Source organism: Phalacrocorax carbo, chromosome W (assembly GCF_963921805.1).
Source record: "Phalacrocorax carbo chromosome W, bPhaCar2.1, whole genome shotgun sequence".
In the NCBI taxonomy this organism is placed as follows: Eukaryota; Metazoa; Chordata; class Aves; order Suliformes; family Phalacrocoracidae; genus Phalacrocorax; species Phalacrocorax carbo.
In genome coordinates this window covers 580,639-594,311 of record NC_087547.1, presented here as the reverse complement: position 1 = coordinate 594,311, position 13,673 = coordinate 580,639, and positions in this window count along the sequence as shown.

Sequence of the window (13,673 nt, the reverse complement as noted above, 5' to 3'; positions counted from 1 at the left end):
CTGTACGCTTCTACGGGAGAACTTATCTTGGGCCGCATACCTCCGGGACACAGGGCTCTGCCCGCCCTGGGGACAGTGATGCACAGACATCAACATGATGGATACAAAATGTCCGTCTATTTGGCTGCGTCACACGCTTATATAGCTCTTGCGGTTCCTGTTCCTGCCACTCCTATGGGGAGGAGTCTATCTTTCCGTCACATCCCGTAATCTTCCGGTCGCCGATCCCTGTCTATTCCCCTACATCTCCCCCTCCCCATGCTACTAAAATTCTACAAAGCTACTTGCATAAGCGGATACATATTGCGGTCAGGTCTATATTCATGTAACGCTCGCAGGCGCTCTTTGATTTGTCTTATAACACAGCATAACAATGGTAGCCCACAAGTAACCATGATTCCTACACACAACAAGATCCCCCCAATTATTACTATCCAGTTCCAGTTTATATCTCTCTTTTGCCGCCCTTTCCCAGTGTCGCTCTCGTTGCAATATTGCTTGCGATCTTGTCAAGGAGCTCATTTCTTTTCCCAAGGGTACGGCTAGCATGAGGATCCATGTCAGCAGACCCTGCAAGAGACAACTCAGAAAGGGATTATTCATTGTACATCCTTGCACAGTTCTGCTTTCACACACTTTGCAGGCACCCATTCTATGCGCCCTTCATTCTCAACCGCGGCGTAGCCCCTCCCCAGGCATCTCAGTTTCCATCCTCTCTCCCATTGCTCACTGCCTGGGAACCTTACTCGTACCTGTGGATAGCGCTCGCCTGCTTGAGCTTTGCCAAAGTGCTTCTCCACTGCTGTAACTTGCTCCTGCCCGCGTATAAAATGATTAAGCGAATATAATGCACGCATTAAAATAGTTTGCTGAGCTGCTACGGGTATAGTTCCCTTATACCCCTCCCCCTCCCCAAGCTGTATTATCTTTGCTTTCAAGGTGCGATGAGCGCGTTCTACTACTGCCTGCCCTGTGCTATTGTAAGCAATGCCGTGTTTCAATACAATATTCCAAGCCTTACACCATTCTTGGGTATTTCGAGCGCGAAAGCATGGGCCATTATCTGTTTTTATCTCGGTAGGCTTTCCAAGCCACGCCATCACCGTGGTCCAATGCGTAGTCAAGTGCGTTGCGGTCTGCTTCCGATGTTGAGTAGCCATGATGACTCCACTATAAGTATCAATCGTAACTGCCAGGTGCTTTCCGGGGGCCAACTGTGGGCATTCAGTAAAGTCAGTCTGCCAGATGGAATTTGCTTCCAGTCCTCGAGGGTTGACTCCTGCCTCCCACAATGGCGAGTGCTGACAGTAAGGACAGGTGGCTACTACGTCTCTTGCTGCTCTTATTGAGACGCCACACTCCTTTGCCAAGGCCTTAGCACCCAGGTGCAGTTGTTCATGCAGTTTCTTTGCCTCCGCCAAGGTCCAGACTCCCGCGGCTGCCTCATCAGCCATGCGATTCCCCTCAATCAGTGGTCCAGGCCCTGTCTGATGACTGCGAATGTGAATTACTGTCACAGTTGCTCCTCGCTGTGATAAAGCAATCTCTAGCATCAAGGCAATTTCTGTGTGTGGTACACCCTCTCGTTTCATGGACATGACTAATTTATACACATATAAGGAGTCTGTGCACACATTTATATGCCGATCTATATCCTTTCGCAGGGCCATCTCTAGCGCTTTCGCCTCCAGCCACTGCACACTTTTACCTTGCTCCTCATACGTCTGTCGCATTCAACTATTCTCTTCTTTCCACACTACCGCCGCTCTGTTTGTCTTTGAGGAAGCATCTGTGAAATATGTTGGTCCTGGGTGAGGGGTATCCAAAACCCTACTATCCACACTCAAATCCACCACTTTGGCTGTTTCGGCCCACCTCTGTACCGTGCCTGTGAGTATTTTCCCTGGGTATGAGTATACTGCCAATTGGATATCTTCTTCACTCTCTACCACCTTCTGCCATTTCTCCCCATTCCACGGCACTGTCAGCTTATCTGGCTCTTTCCCAAAAATTACCTTGCTTTCCCGTCGCAGCCGCCAAATCATTCCCCCGGCTACCTTAACTTTTGTGGAGAATGCATCCTTGGGAACCTTCTGATATACCCACCGCAGTGGTTTTTCCTCCCCTGCTCGTATTTGATATAGCAATCCTAACCCTCCACAGGCGGTCAGAACCCAACCCGCAATTAATTCCTCCTGGGGGTCCCACCGCCATACTCCTTCCTTTTGCATTCGACGTTCTATCACCTGCAACTGCTGAACTGCCTCAGCGTCTAAACTCCTGGGCTCCCATGGGTTGATCCCTTTCAGCAACGCATAGAAAGGTTGCATCTCCTCACCGGTGACGCGCACGAATGTCCGCAACCACTGCAGTGCTCCTACCAGCTTCTGGACATCGTGTAAATTCTTAACCTTAGGCGTAAGTTTAATAGGCTGAGCTCGTATGGAATCCCCTTCTATTCTAGCACCCAGAAATCCACACACTGGTCCTCGCTGTACTTTTGCCTCAGCTATCTTGAGGCCCTGTTCCGCAAGGCCCCTTTGGGCATCCGAAAAGACCTGTTCACACAGCGCCTCGGTGGGCGCAGCTATGAGGACGTCATCCATGTAGTGGATCATATAGATTTGCTCCTGATACTGCTGCCTTACTTGCTGCAATGCAGAAGCCACATACCTCTGGCAGATCGCTGGAGAATTTTTCATCCCCTGCGGAAGTACTGTCCACTGCCATCTACTACCTGGTTCTGTGCGGTTCACCGCAGGCAGAGTAAAGGCAAATCTCTTTCTATCATCTGGATGTAGCGGAATGCTGAAGAAGCAGTCTTTGATATCTAAAATAATGACTTGCCATCCTCTTGGGACAGCACTCAGATCTGGTAGGCCAGGTTGGAGAGGCCTCATGTCTTCCATTTGCTGATTTACTGCTCTAAGATCATGCAGCATCCTCCATTGGTGTTTATCTTTCTTTCTTATAGCAAATATAGGGGTGTTCCACGGGCTCATCGAGGGCTCTAAGTGCCCTGCTTCGTGCTCTCGTTTTACTATAGCTCTTACAGCCTCTGTTTTCTCTGTTGTCAGGGGCCACTGCTCCACCCAGACGGGCTGTTCGGTTTTCCACACTAACTTGTGCTGATGAAGCCTCTCTGAGGCAGTGGCCCTTATGATAAATTTTTCAACCCAATCCCCATCTGGGCAAGGGCGTCTCGCCCTAACAAGGGGCTTGCTACCCCATCTGCTACTAATATGGTCACTACGGCCGTGAGGAGCTTCCCTGCGTCCTCGTCCATGACTTCGAGTTTCACAGGGCAAGTACTTGTTCTCGTCTGTTGTTCTCCTCCTACCCCTATTATACGTTTCCCCATGGCGAGGGGCCAAGTTGATGGCCACCGTTTGAGTGGCATTATGGTGACATCTGCCCCGGTATCCACTAACATTCCCAGGCATATTCGTGCCGGGTAACTCGGTTCTTGCGGGGTAATCATCACTGCTGCCATGGGTCTCTCATCACAGCCTATGACCAAGGCCACGCGGGGGCTGTAACCTGCAAATCTTGCCCCCCTGCGTGACGGTTCACTCCCTCTTGGCTCGCTACGGTGGGCCAAGCCCCTGGCGTTGGCACCGTGATGGGGGTCATTTGACTCATAGGAGGCGCGAATCCCCCTCGCTTCGCCCTCCCTTGGCCGTTTCCCGGCCTCGTAGTTGGACAATCTCTTGCCAGGTGTCCTGGCTTCCCACACACCCAGCACCTCCCTACTGGGCGCGCTCCTCCTCCATTACGTCCTCCCCTTTCCCCTAGCGGGCACCCAGCTTTAAAGTGCCCTCGCCGGCCACACAAGTGACATATCGGCCCCACCCCGGCTGCTTGCACCATCGCCCTTTCTTCACTTCCACAGTCAGTGGTCTGGCAGACGTGCGCTCCCGCATCGCCATGCTGGTTCAACACCTCCTGGCGCAAGACATGCCTGATGGTTTGGCCCAATGGCGCCCCTACCGCCAGGGTGCGGAGGATATCTTGTGTTTGCGGATTTGCCTGACTTCGGAGGCAATCCATAAGGACTGCCTCCCTGGCTGCTGATGGCAAGTCTGATTCCATAATAGCTTTTTGCAACCTATCACAAAACGTTGTAAATGGCTCTGCTAGACCTTGCTGTATCTTTTGCCAAGGTTCTGCTTTTTTCTCATACCTGCCCACTTCACTATACGCTTTGCGGGAACTCTCCGTTACCGCTTGTAGCTCCCTGCCCCTTAATTCTGCTGCTTGCAACTGCGAGGTTTCCAGCCCACGACTTCTGCCAGTGAGCCGGTCAAGGGTGGTCCCCCGCAGCGGGTGGCTCGGAATTGCCACCGCTTGCTTTACAAGGGCATGGCAAGCACTGTGCATTGCCTCCTTCCAAAGTATGTACATTGTGGGAGCTAATATTGCTTTCGCCAACTGCTTAGCATCAGAGGGGGTCAATGGCGCTGCATGCGCAGCGTCCAGCAGCAATCTTACTCCTTCATCTTTCAGCCCCTTTTCTTTAATTTCTTGCCATAAAGTTCGCACTAGTTTGGCATCTATCGGCGTCCACTCCACTCCTCCTCCTGGAGCTAATCGGACAGGGAAGATCCCGGGCATCTCTATCCTTACTCCATCGAGGCTACAATCTCTGGCTATCAGCCGCCAGTTAGGTAACTCAACTGATTGTCGCTGGGGTGCACCCCTCGTTAAAAATCCTGGCTGCAGCCGAGCTACTTCCCCTAGTGCGTGCATAAACTGCCGCAGCTGCCGCAGCACTTCCTCCGGAGACCCCTCCGGAGCTGCAGCGCCCCGGACCTCCCCTGTTGACGGTCCCTCTCCTCCCTCCTTCTGATTGGTCCTCCGAGTCCCTGCTGTCTTATGCCTCTTTTTTGCGCGCCGCAGGCAAGCTGCTCTCTCTTCCCACATATGGGCATCGGTTTCTCCCCCAATTTCTGATTCGCTGCTACTCGAAGTTGTTCTATACTCCCCCTGCCCTCCCCTCCAGGCACCCCAATCCCCCTCCTCGTCCGACTCCCATCTCAAGGGTTGCCCCGGGAGCCAGTCTCGAGGGTCGGGCAGAGGGCTGCGCCGCTGCCGGCGCTGCTTCCGGCGCCGGTCATCTTCCTCCTTCCGCTCCGTCACTCCCGCTGCGTCTACTGCCACGTCACCCTCCCCGCGCGCGGCCTTCCGCGCGCGTACCAAATCATCCCAGGGGTATGCGGGGGGGGACTCAAAAGGCCCTGTTGGCCCAACAGGGAACACCGCCGCTTCCCGATCCACCTCTTTGGGAGCCTCAGACTGAGTCGCTGGCCAGGCTACTCCGTCCGAACTCTCCCCTTCTTTCCCATCCCCCGCGATGCTTGCCCCTGTCTGCGTCCCCACCGCCCCTCCTGGGTCTCTTTCCGGGCTACTGTCGCCCGTAACACCGTGCAGGCACTGCCGCGCCTGCCGCCACGTCTCCTGATCATCCCGAGCTTTCAATAGTAATCCGTGTATTTTTCCCCAGACCTGTATGTACTGGGGTTTTCCCATCATAGCCCTTTCGGCTAACTCCTCTTTAATCCTCACCCACTTATCCATATCAAATATGTCTGCGGGACCTCGTATGAGCCCCTGCGTAATCATCCATTGGATGGCCTTTGAGGTAGGCGTCTTCGATATCGAAGTACCATATTCCTTCCCCAATCCCTTCAGTACCTTCACGACTGAATCCATGGCGCGCCCGCCGACCTGCGGCTCCCCGTCCCGCCCCTGCGTGCCCCAAGCTCTCTTTCCCCCCGGCGAACCTGCCAAGCCTCCCCGCTAATCACGTCGGGGTCACCACTTGTAGCTGTACGCTTCTACGGGAGAACTTATCTTGGGCCGCATACCTCCGGGACACAGGGCTCTGCCCGCCCTGGGGACAGTGATGCACAGACATCAACATGATGGATACAAAATGTCCGTCTATTTGGCTGCGTCACACGCTTATATAGCTCTTGCGGTTCCTGTTCCTGCCACTCCTATGGGGAGGAGTCTATCTTTCCGTCACATCCCGTAATCTTCCGGTCGCCGATCCCTGTCTATTCCCCTACAAGCACCTTGTCACCTGGCTGCTCCAATGCTGGGATAATGGGGCCAGCAGTCTGGAATTAGAGGGGAAGGAGGCCAAACAACTGGCATCCCTCTCTAGGGAAGGGGGCATTGACAAAGCACTTGGAAAAGGGACACAAGCGCTCAGCCTCTGGAGGCGACTCCTGTCCGGTGTGAGAGAAAGGCAGCCCTTCAAGGAAGATATTGTATATCGCCTAGGAAAATGGACGACCATGGAGAAAGGCATTCAACATCTAAGGGAACTAGCCGTGCTTGAGGTGATTTATGGTGACCTGGACGATCAGCGGTCATCCAAAGATCCAGATGAAGCCTGGTGCACACGATCCATGTGGCTGAAGTTTATAGGGAGTGCATCATCAATGCGTGGGAACTCACTGGTAGTAATGTCCTGGAAAGATGGCAAGGCACCAACGGTGGCAAAAGTGATTGATAGACTCTGGGATTACTAGGCCAATCTCTCTTCTTCCTTCCTCTCGGCTGTGGAGAAACTGTCCCGGGAGTTCCAGCAATTCAAAGAAGATATGTCCTACTCCCCACCAGTACGGACCAGTATCTCAGCCATTGGGAGTAAGCGTCCCTTTGCTCAAGCGACACGATACATATGATGGGGTACCCTATGGTGTTGCCTGTGAGACCAAGGAGACGACATGAGGAAGTGGGATGGAAACCCTACCTTGACACTAGAGGCATGGGTATGTGAGCTGAAAGGGAAAACAATCACTCAGGGGGGTTTGTACAGGAAAGCTGCTGCTCCAGTTTCCAGTGAGCAATTCCCCAGACAAAGGAGCAGAAGCGCTGATTTTCTTCCAGATCTTAACACAGACATTTGTGATTCATATTTACAAGAAGTGAGTGATGAGTACTATGATCAGGAATAGAGGGGCCCTGCCTCCAGCCAGGTGGAGGAAAGGGATAACTGGGCTTACTGGACTGTGTGGATCCGATGGCCTGGAACATCAAACCCACAGGAGTATAAGGCTCTAGTGGAAACCGGCGCACAGTGCATCCTAATGCCATCAAGCTATATAGGGACAGAACGCATCAGCATTGCTGGAGTGACAGGGGGATCCCAAGAGCTAACTGTATTGGAGGCCAAAGTGAGCCTAACTGGCAATGAGTGGCCAAAGCACCCCATTGTGACTGGCCCAGAGGCTCTGTGCATCTTTAGCATAGACTACCTCAGTAGAGGGTAATTCAAGGACCCAAAAGGGTACAAGTGGGCTTTTGGTATAGCTGCCTTAGAGACAAAGAGAATTAAACAGCTGTCTGCCTTGCCTGGCCTCTCAAAGGACCCTTCTGTTGTGGGGCTGCTGAAGGACAAAGAACAACAGGTGCCAATCGCCACCGCAAAAGTACACCGGTGGCAATATAACACCAACTGAAATTCTGTGATTCCCTTCCATGAGTTAATTCTTTGACCTGAGAGCGAAGGAGTGACCACTAAGAGCCCCTTACCCTTTAACAGTCCCATATGGCCAGTGCGAAAGTGTAATGGAGAGTGGAGGCTGACAGTAGACTATCGTGGCCTGAATGAAGTCACTCCACCGTTGAGTGCTGCTGTGCCAGACATGCTAGAACTTCAATACGAACTGGAGTCCAAGGCAGCCAAGTGGTATGCCACAATTGATATTGCTAATGCATTCTTCTCAATCCCTCTGGCAGCAGAGTGCAGGCCACAGTTTGCTTTCACATGGAGGGGTGTCCAGTACACCTTTAATTGACTGCCCCAGGGGTGGAAACACAGACCTATCATTTGCCATGGACTGATTCAGACTGTACTGGAACAGGGAGAAGCTCCAGAACACCTTCAGTACATTGATGACATCATTGTGTGGGGCAACACAGCAGAAGAAATTTTTGAAGAAAGGAGAGAAAAATAGTCCAAATCCTTCTGAAAGCTGGTTTTGCCATAAAACAAAGTAAGGTGAAGGGACCCACACAACTGATCCAGTTCTTAGGAATCAAATGGCAAGACGGTTGTTGTCAGATCCCAATGGATGTGATCAACAAAATAGCAGCCATGTCTCCACCAACTAGCAAAAAGGAAACACAAGCTTTCTTGGGCGTTGTGGGTGTTTGGAGAATGCATATTCCAAATTACAACATGATCGTAAGCCCTCTCTATCAAGTGACCCGGAAAAAGAATGATTTCAAATGGGGCCCTGAGCAACGACAAGCCTTTGACCAGAACAAACAGGAAATAGTTCATGCAGTAGCTCTTGGGCCAGTCCGGGCAGGACAAGATGAAAAAAAAGGCCTGTACACCGCAGCCGGGGAAAATGGCCCTACCTGGAGCCTCTGGCAGAAAGCGCCAGGGGAGTCCCAAGGTCGACCCCTAGGGTTTTGAAGTCGGGGATACAGAGGGTCCGAAGCCCACTATAGTCCAACTGAAAAAGAGATATTGGCAGCATATGAAGGGGATTGAGCTGCTTCAGAAGTGGTTGCCCCAAGTTCAATATTAAGCAGTGCACTTTAGTGTCCTCTCTTCTGCAACTCCATATGCAAGTCTCAGGTAATTAATTGCTTTTGCGGAAACCTATTTAAAGCTTCCAACTCCAGAAGCTTCCTCACGGATAATGTCAGAACTGGGATTCTTGAGCCAGATATTCACCCCTGTCTTCCAAAACCAAGCAACCATCAGTCAGCCAAAAGCCCAGCAAAGAAAAAACAGAAACACAACTACAGCAAAATTATGCAAGTTATCTTAGCACAGGGAGGAGACTAGAATTTGGCTTTGGTATAGGGCAAAGGATCTTGAAGGGATGGTGCTAAAGAAAGTGCTTTCATGGCCCCGGCTTCAGCATGCTGAAAGAAAGAAGCAACTCCCCAGGGAGGGCTTCGCTTCCAGGGTACAGGGTAGTGGCACATGGTGTCACTCGACACATTCGAAGAAATTAAGTTTTTAGGTTTGAGTGAAAACCATGTTGTGCTGGTTTTGGCTGAGAAGGGGTTAATTCTCCTCACTGTGGGGGTCGGCTACCTTTCCAGCTTCCCGCGCTCTGCCGCGTGGCGGGGGGGGGGGGCTGGGAGGAGCAGGGCCATGGTGGGGGCGGCTGACCCCGACTGGCCAATGGCAGGTTCATTCCATACCATGTGACACCATGACCAATATATTGAGGGGGGGGCAGTTGCAGCGCCAGCGCGGAGGCGGCGCGGAGGCGGGTCGGCGGGCGGCGAGCGGCTGCGGCGCGGGCAGTTTGTTCCGGCGGTTCGTTCCCCCTCTCCCCTCCCTTCCCCCCCGCCTCCCCCGGGGCTTTGCGCCTCTCGTTGTTCTCCTTTACATTGCATTTCTACTGTTGTTTTCTTTTAATTTTAATTATTAAACTGTTCTTATCCCAACCCACGAGCGTTACCCTTCTGATTCTCTCCCCCATCTACCGGTGGGGAGTGAGCGAGCGACTGTGTGGGGCTGAGCTGCCGCTAAACCACGACAGTCCTTTTGGCGCCCAACGTGGGGCTCAAGGGTTGGAGATAACAACAGCTGCTGGTCACAGCACCATGTTGTCCTTTTTGCAGTTGGTGTTAAAAATCGGTGTTGGTTTGTTGAGTCTGCTGTGTTCTGCTGTGATTAGTAATGTTTTGCCTACAAGATTTGTTATACAAACACTCGTTTTCAGCTTTATCTGGTATTTGGGGTTTTTGCTGAAACCGTTAATGTACTTCGGATACCACCTTGTTGAGGCAATTAGCAATTATACCTCCTCTTCTGAGAGATTTTATATGGAGGAAATACAGAATAGTACCTTTGCAACTTTGTTCTATGATGTCTGTGCCTTTGTTACAACAACGTCTTTGTATCTTGAACATCCTTGGGTGGTTAAGGTGCACTTATTGTTAGTTTTTGGGCATGTTGTTTTGGTTTTGACTAAGCAACTTAAGAATATCACCCAGAAATCTGCCCCTAGGCTTGATAGTTAAGAGTGGCAGGGCATGTGGGATAGCATGGGCAAATACCTAGGGCAGTGGGCACCCCCAGTGTTTTGGAGTTTCACCCCCGAACAAGTGCAGAATCCTAAAAAACTAGTAGAATATTTGGAGAAAGTATGTTGTTACGCTGGGAACTCCAGAGAGACACAGATAACTGCAACATGCTGGGGTCTGGCCCATGCATACCGAGCCCTGCTCAACAGTATTCAGTGCCCCCAGGGGGAAGACAATGTCTCTGGACTGAAATGCAAAGTGACTGGCACTGTAGACAATCCAGCCCTGACAACAGGCACTGCAGCCACTCAAACCCCCACAACAAGTACCGGAGCTAGCTCAGAAAATAAACCCGTACCAGTATCTGTTGCCCCCATACACAAGACGAAATCTTGGAAGCGGACATCAACTCGTTTAGAACGGGATGATGAAGAACCAGGGCCATCGCGGGGAGAGGAGGGAGAAGTCATAAATGAAATAGAGCCCACCTGATCCCTGTCCTTAAGCGAGTTGCGAGATATGCGAAAAGATTATAGCCATTGTTCAGGTGAGCACATTGTCACCTGGCTGCTTTGATGCTGGGATAATGGGGCCAGTAGCCTGGAACTAGAGGGAAAAGAAGCCAAACAATTGGGATCCCTTTCTGGGGAAGGGGGCGTTGACAAAGCAATTGGAAAAAAACCACAAGCCCTCAGCCTCTGGAGGCGACTCCTGTCTGGAGTGAAGGAAAGGTATCCCTTTAAAGAAGATGTTACATATCGCCCAGGAAAATGGACAACTATGGAGAAAGGCATCCAGTATCTAAGGGAATTAGCTGTGTTTGAGGTGATTTATGGTGACCTGGGCAATCAACGGTCATCCAAAGATCCAGATGAAGCCGAGTGCACACGACCCATGTGGCGGAAGTTTGTACGGAGTGCACCATCTTCGCATGCAAACTCATTGGCAGTGATGTCCTGGAAAGATGACGAGACACCAACGGTGGCAGAGGTGATAGATAGACTCTGGGATTACAACACAAATATCTCTTCCTCGCTTGTCTCTGCTGTGGAGAAACTATCCCAAGAGGTCCAGCAATTCAAAGAAGATCTGTCCTACTCCCCACCTCGACAGAGCAGTGTCTCAGCTGTTAGGAATAAGCGTCCTTTGGCTCAAAGAAGGGGATACACACCACGGGCCACCCTATGGTTCTTCCTGCGTGACCACGGAGAGGACATGATGAGGTGGGATGGCAAGCCTACCTCGACCCTACAGGCACGAGTGCATGAACTGCAAGGAAGAACAGTCACTCAGGGAGGCTCTTCCAGGAAATCTGCTGCTCCAATTTCCAGTGAACAAGCCCCCAGACAGAGGAGTAGAAGCGCAGATTTTATTTCTAAGTGTAATAGAGGGACTCCTGATTCACATTTGCAGGAAGTGAGTTGTGACTGCCATGATCAGGACTAGAGGGGCGCTGCCTCCAGCCGGGTGGAGGAAAGGGATAACCGGGCTTACTGGACTGTGTGGATCCGATGGCCTGGCACGTCCGACCCACAGGAGTATAAAGCTTTAGTGGACACCGGCGCACAGTGCACCTTAATGCCATCGAACTATATAGGGGCAGAACCCATCAGCATTGCTGGAGTGACAGGGGGATCCCAAGAGCTAACTGCATTGGAGGCCCAAGTGAGCCTAACTGGCAATGAGTGGCAAAAGCACCCCATTTTGACTGGCCCAGTGGCTCCGTGCATCCTTGGCATAGACTACCTCAGTAGAGGGTAATTCAAGGACCCAAAAGGTTACAAGTGGGCTTTTGGTGTAGCTGCCTTGGAGACGGAGGAAACTGAACAGCTGTCTACCTTGCCCGGTCTCTCAAAGGACCCTTCTGTGGTGGGGTTGCTGAAGGTCAAAGAACAACAGGTGCCAATCGCCACCACAACAGTGCACCGGCGGCAATATCGCACCAACAGAGACTCTCTGATCCCCATCCATAAACTCATTCACCAACTGAGGAGCCAAGGAGTCATCAGTAAGACCCACTCACCCTTTAACAGTCCCATATGGCCAGTGTGAGAAGTCTAATGGAGAGTGGAGACTAACAGTAGACTATCGTGGCCTGAATGAAGTCACTCCACCGTTGAGTGATGCTGTGCCAGACATGCTAGAACTTCAATACGAACTGGAGTCCAAGGCAGCCAAGTGGTATGCCACAATTGATATTGCTAATGCATTCTTCTCAATCCCTCTGGCAGCAGAGTGCAGGCCACAGTTTGCTTTCACATGGAGGGGCGTCCAGTATACCTGGAATCGACTGCCCCAGGGGTGGAAACACAGTCCTACCATTTGCCATGGACTGATTCAGACTGTACTGGAACAGGGAGAAGCTCCAGAACACCTTCAGTACATTGATGACATCATTGTGTGGGGCAGCACAGCGGAAGAAGTTTTTGAGAAAGGAGAGAAAATAGTCCAAATCCTTCTGAAAGCTGGTTTTGCCATAAAACAAAGTAAGGTGAAGGGACCTGCACGAGAAATCCAGTTCTTAGGAATCAAATGGCAAGATGGCCGTCGTCATATTCCAATGGATGTGATCAACAAAATAGCAGCCATGTCTCCACCAACTAGCAAAAAGGAAACACAAGCTTTCTTGGGCGTTGTGGGTGTTTGGAGAATGCATATTCCAAATTACAGTCTGATCGTAAGCCCTCTCTATCAAGTGACCCGGAAAAAGAATGATTTCAAATGGGGCCCTGAACAACAACAAGCCTTTGAACAGATTAAACGAGAAATAGTCCATGCAGTAGGTCTTGGGCCAGTCCGGGCAGGACAAGATGTAAAAAATGTGCTCTACACTGCAGCCGGGGAGAATGGCCCTACCTGGAGCCTCTGGCAGAAAGCACCAGGGGAGACCCGGGGTCGACCCCTAGGGTTTTGGAGTCGGGGATACAGAGGGTCCGAAGCCCGCTATAGTCCAACTGAAAAAGAGATATTGGCAGCATATGAAGGGGTTCGAGCTGCTTCAGAAGTGGTTGGTACTGAAGCACAGTTGCTCCTGGCACCCCGACTGCCAGTGCTGGGCTGGATGTTCAAAGGAAACATCCCCTCTACACACCATGCAACTGATGCTACGTGGAGTAAATGGGTTGCACTGATTACCCAGTGGGCTCGAGTAGGAAACCCCAGTCGCCCAGGAATCTTGGAAGTGATTATGGACTGGCCAGAAGGCAAAGATTCTGGATTATCACCAGAGGAGGAGGTGACACGTGCTGAAGAAGCCCCACTGTATAACAAACTGCCCGAAAAGGAGAAGCAGTATGCCCTGTTCACTGATGGGTCCTGTCGCCTTGTGGGAAAGCACCGGAGATGGAAGGCTGCTGTATGGAGTCCTACACGACAAGTAGCAGAAACTGCTGAAGGAGAAGGTGGATCGAGCCAGTTTTCAGAGGTAAAGGCCATCCAGCTGGCCTTAGACATTGCTGAACAGGAAAAGTGGCCAGTGCTCTAACTCTATACTGGCTCCTGGATGGTGGCAAATGCCCTGTGGGGCTGGTTACAGCAGTGGAAGCAAAGCAACTGGCAGCGCAGAGGCAAACCCATCTGGGCTGACACATTGTCGCAAGATATTGCTGCCCGGGTAGAGAACCTGGTTGTAAAGGTACGGCATGTGGATGCTCACGTCCCCA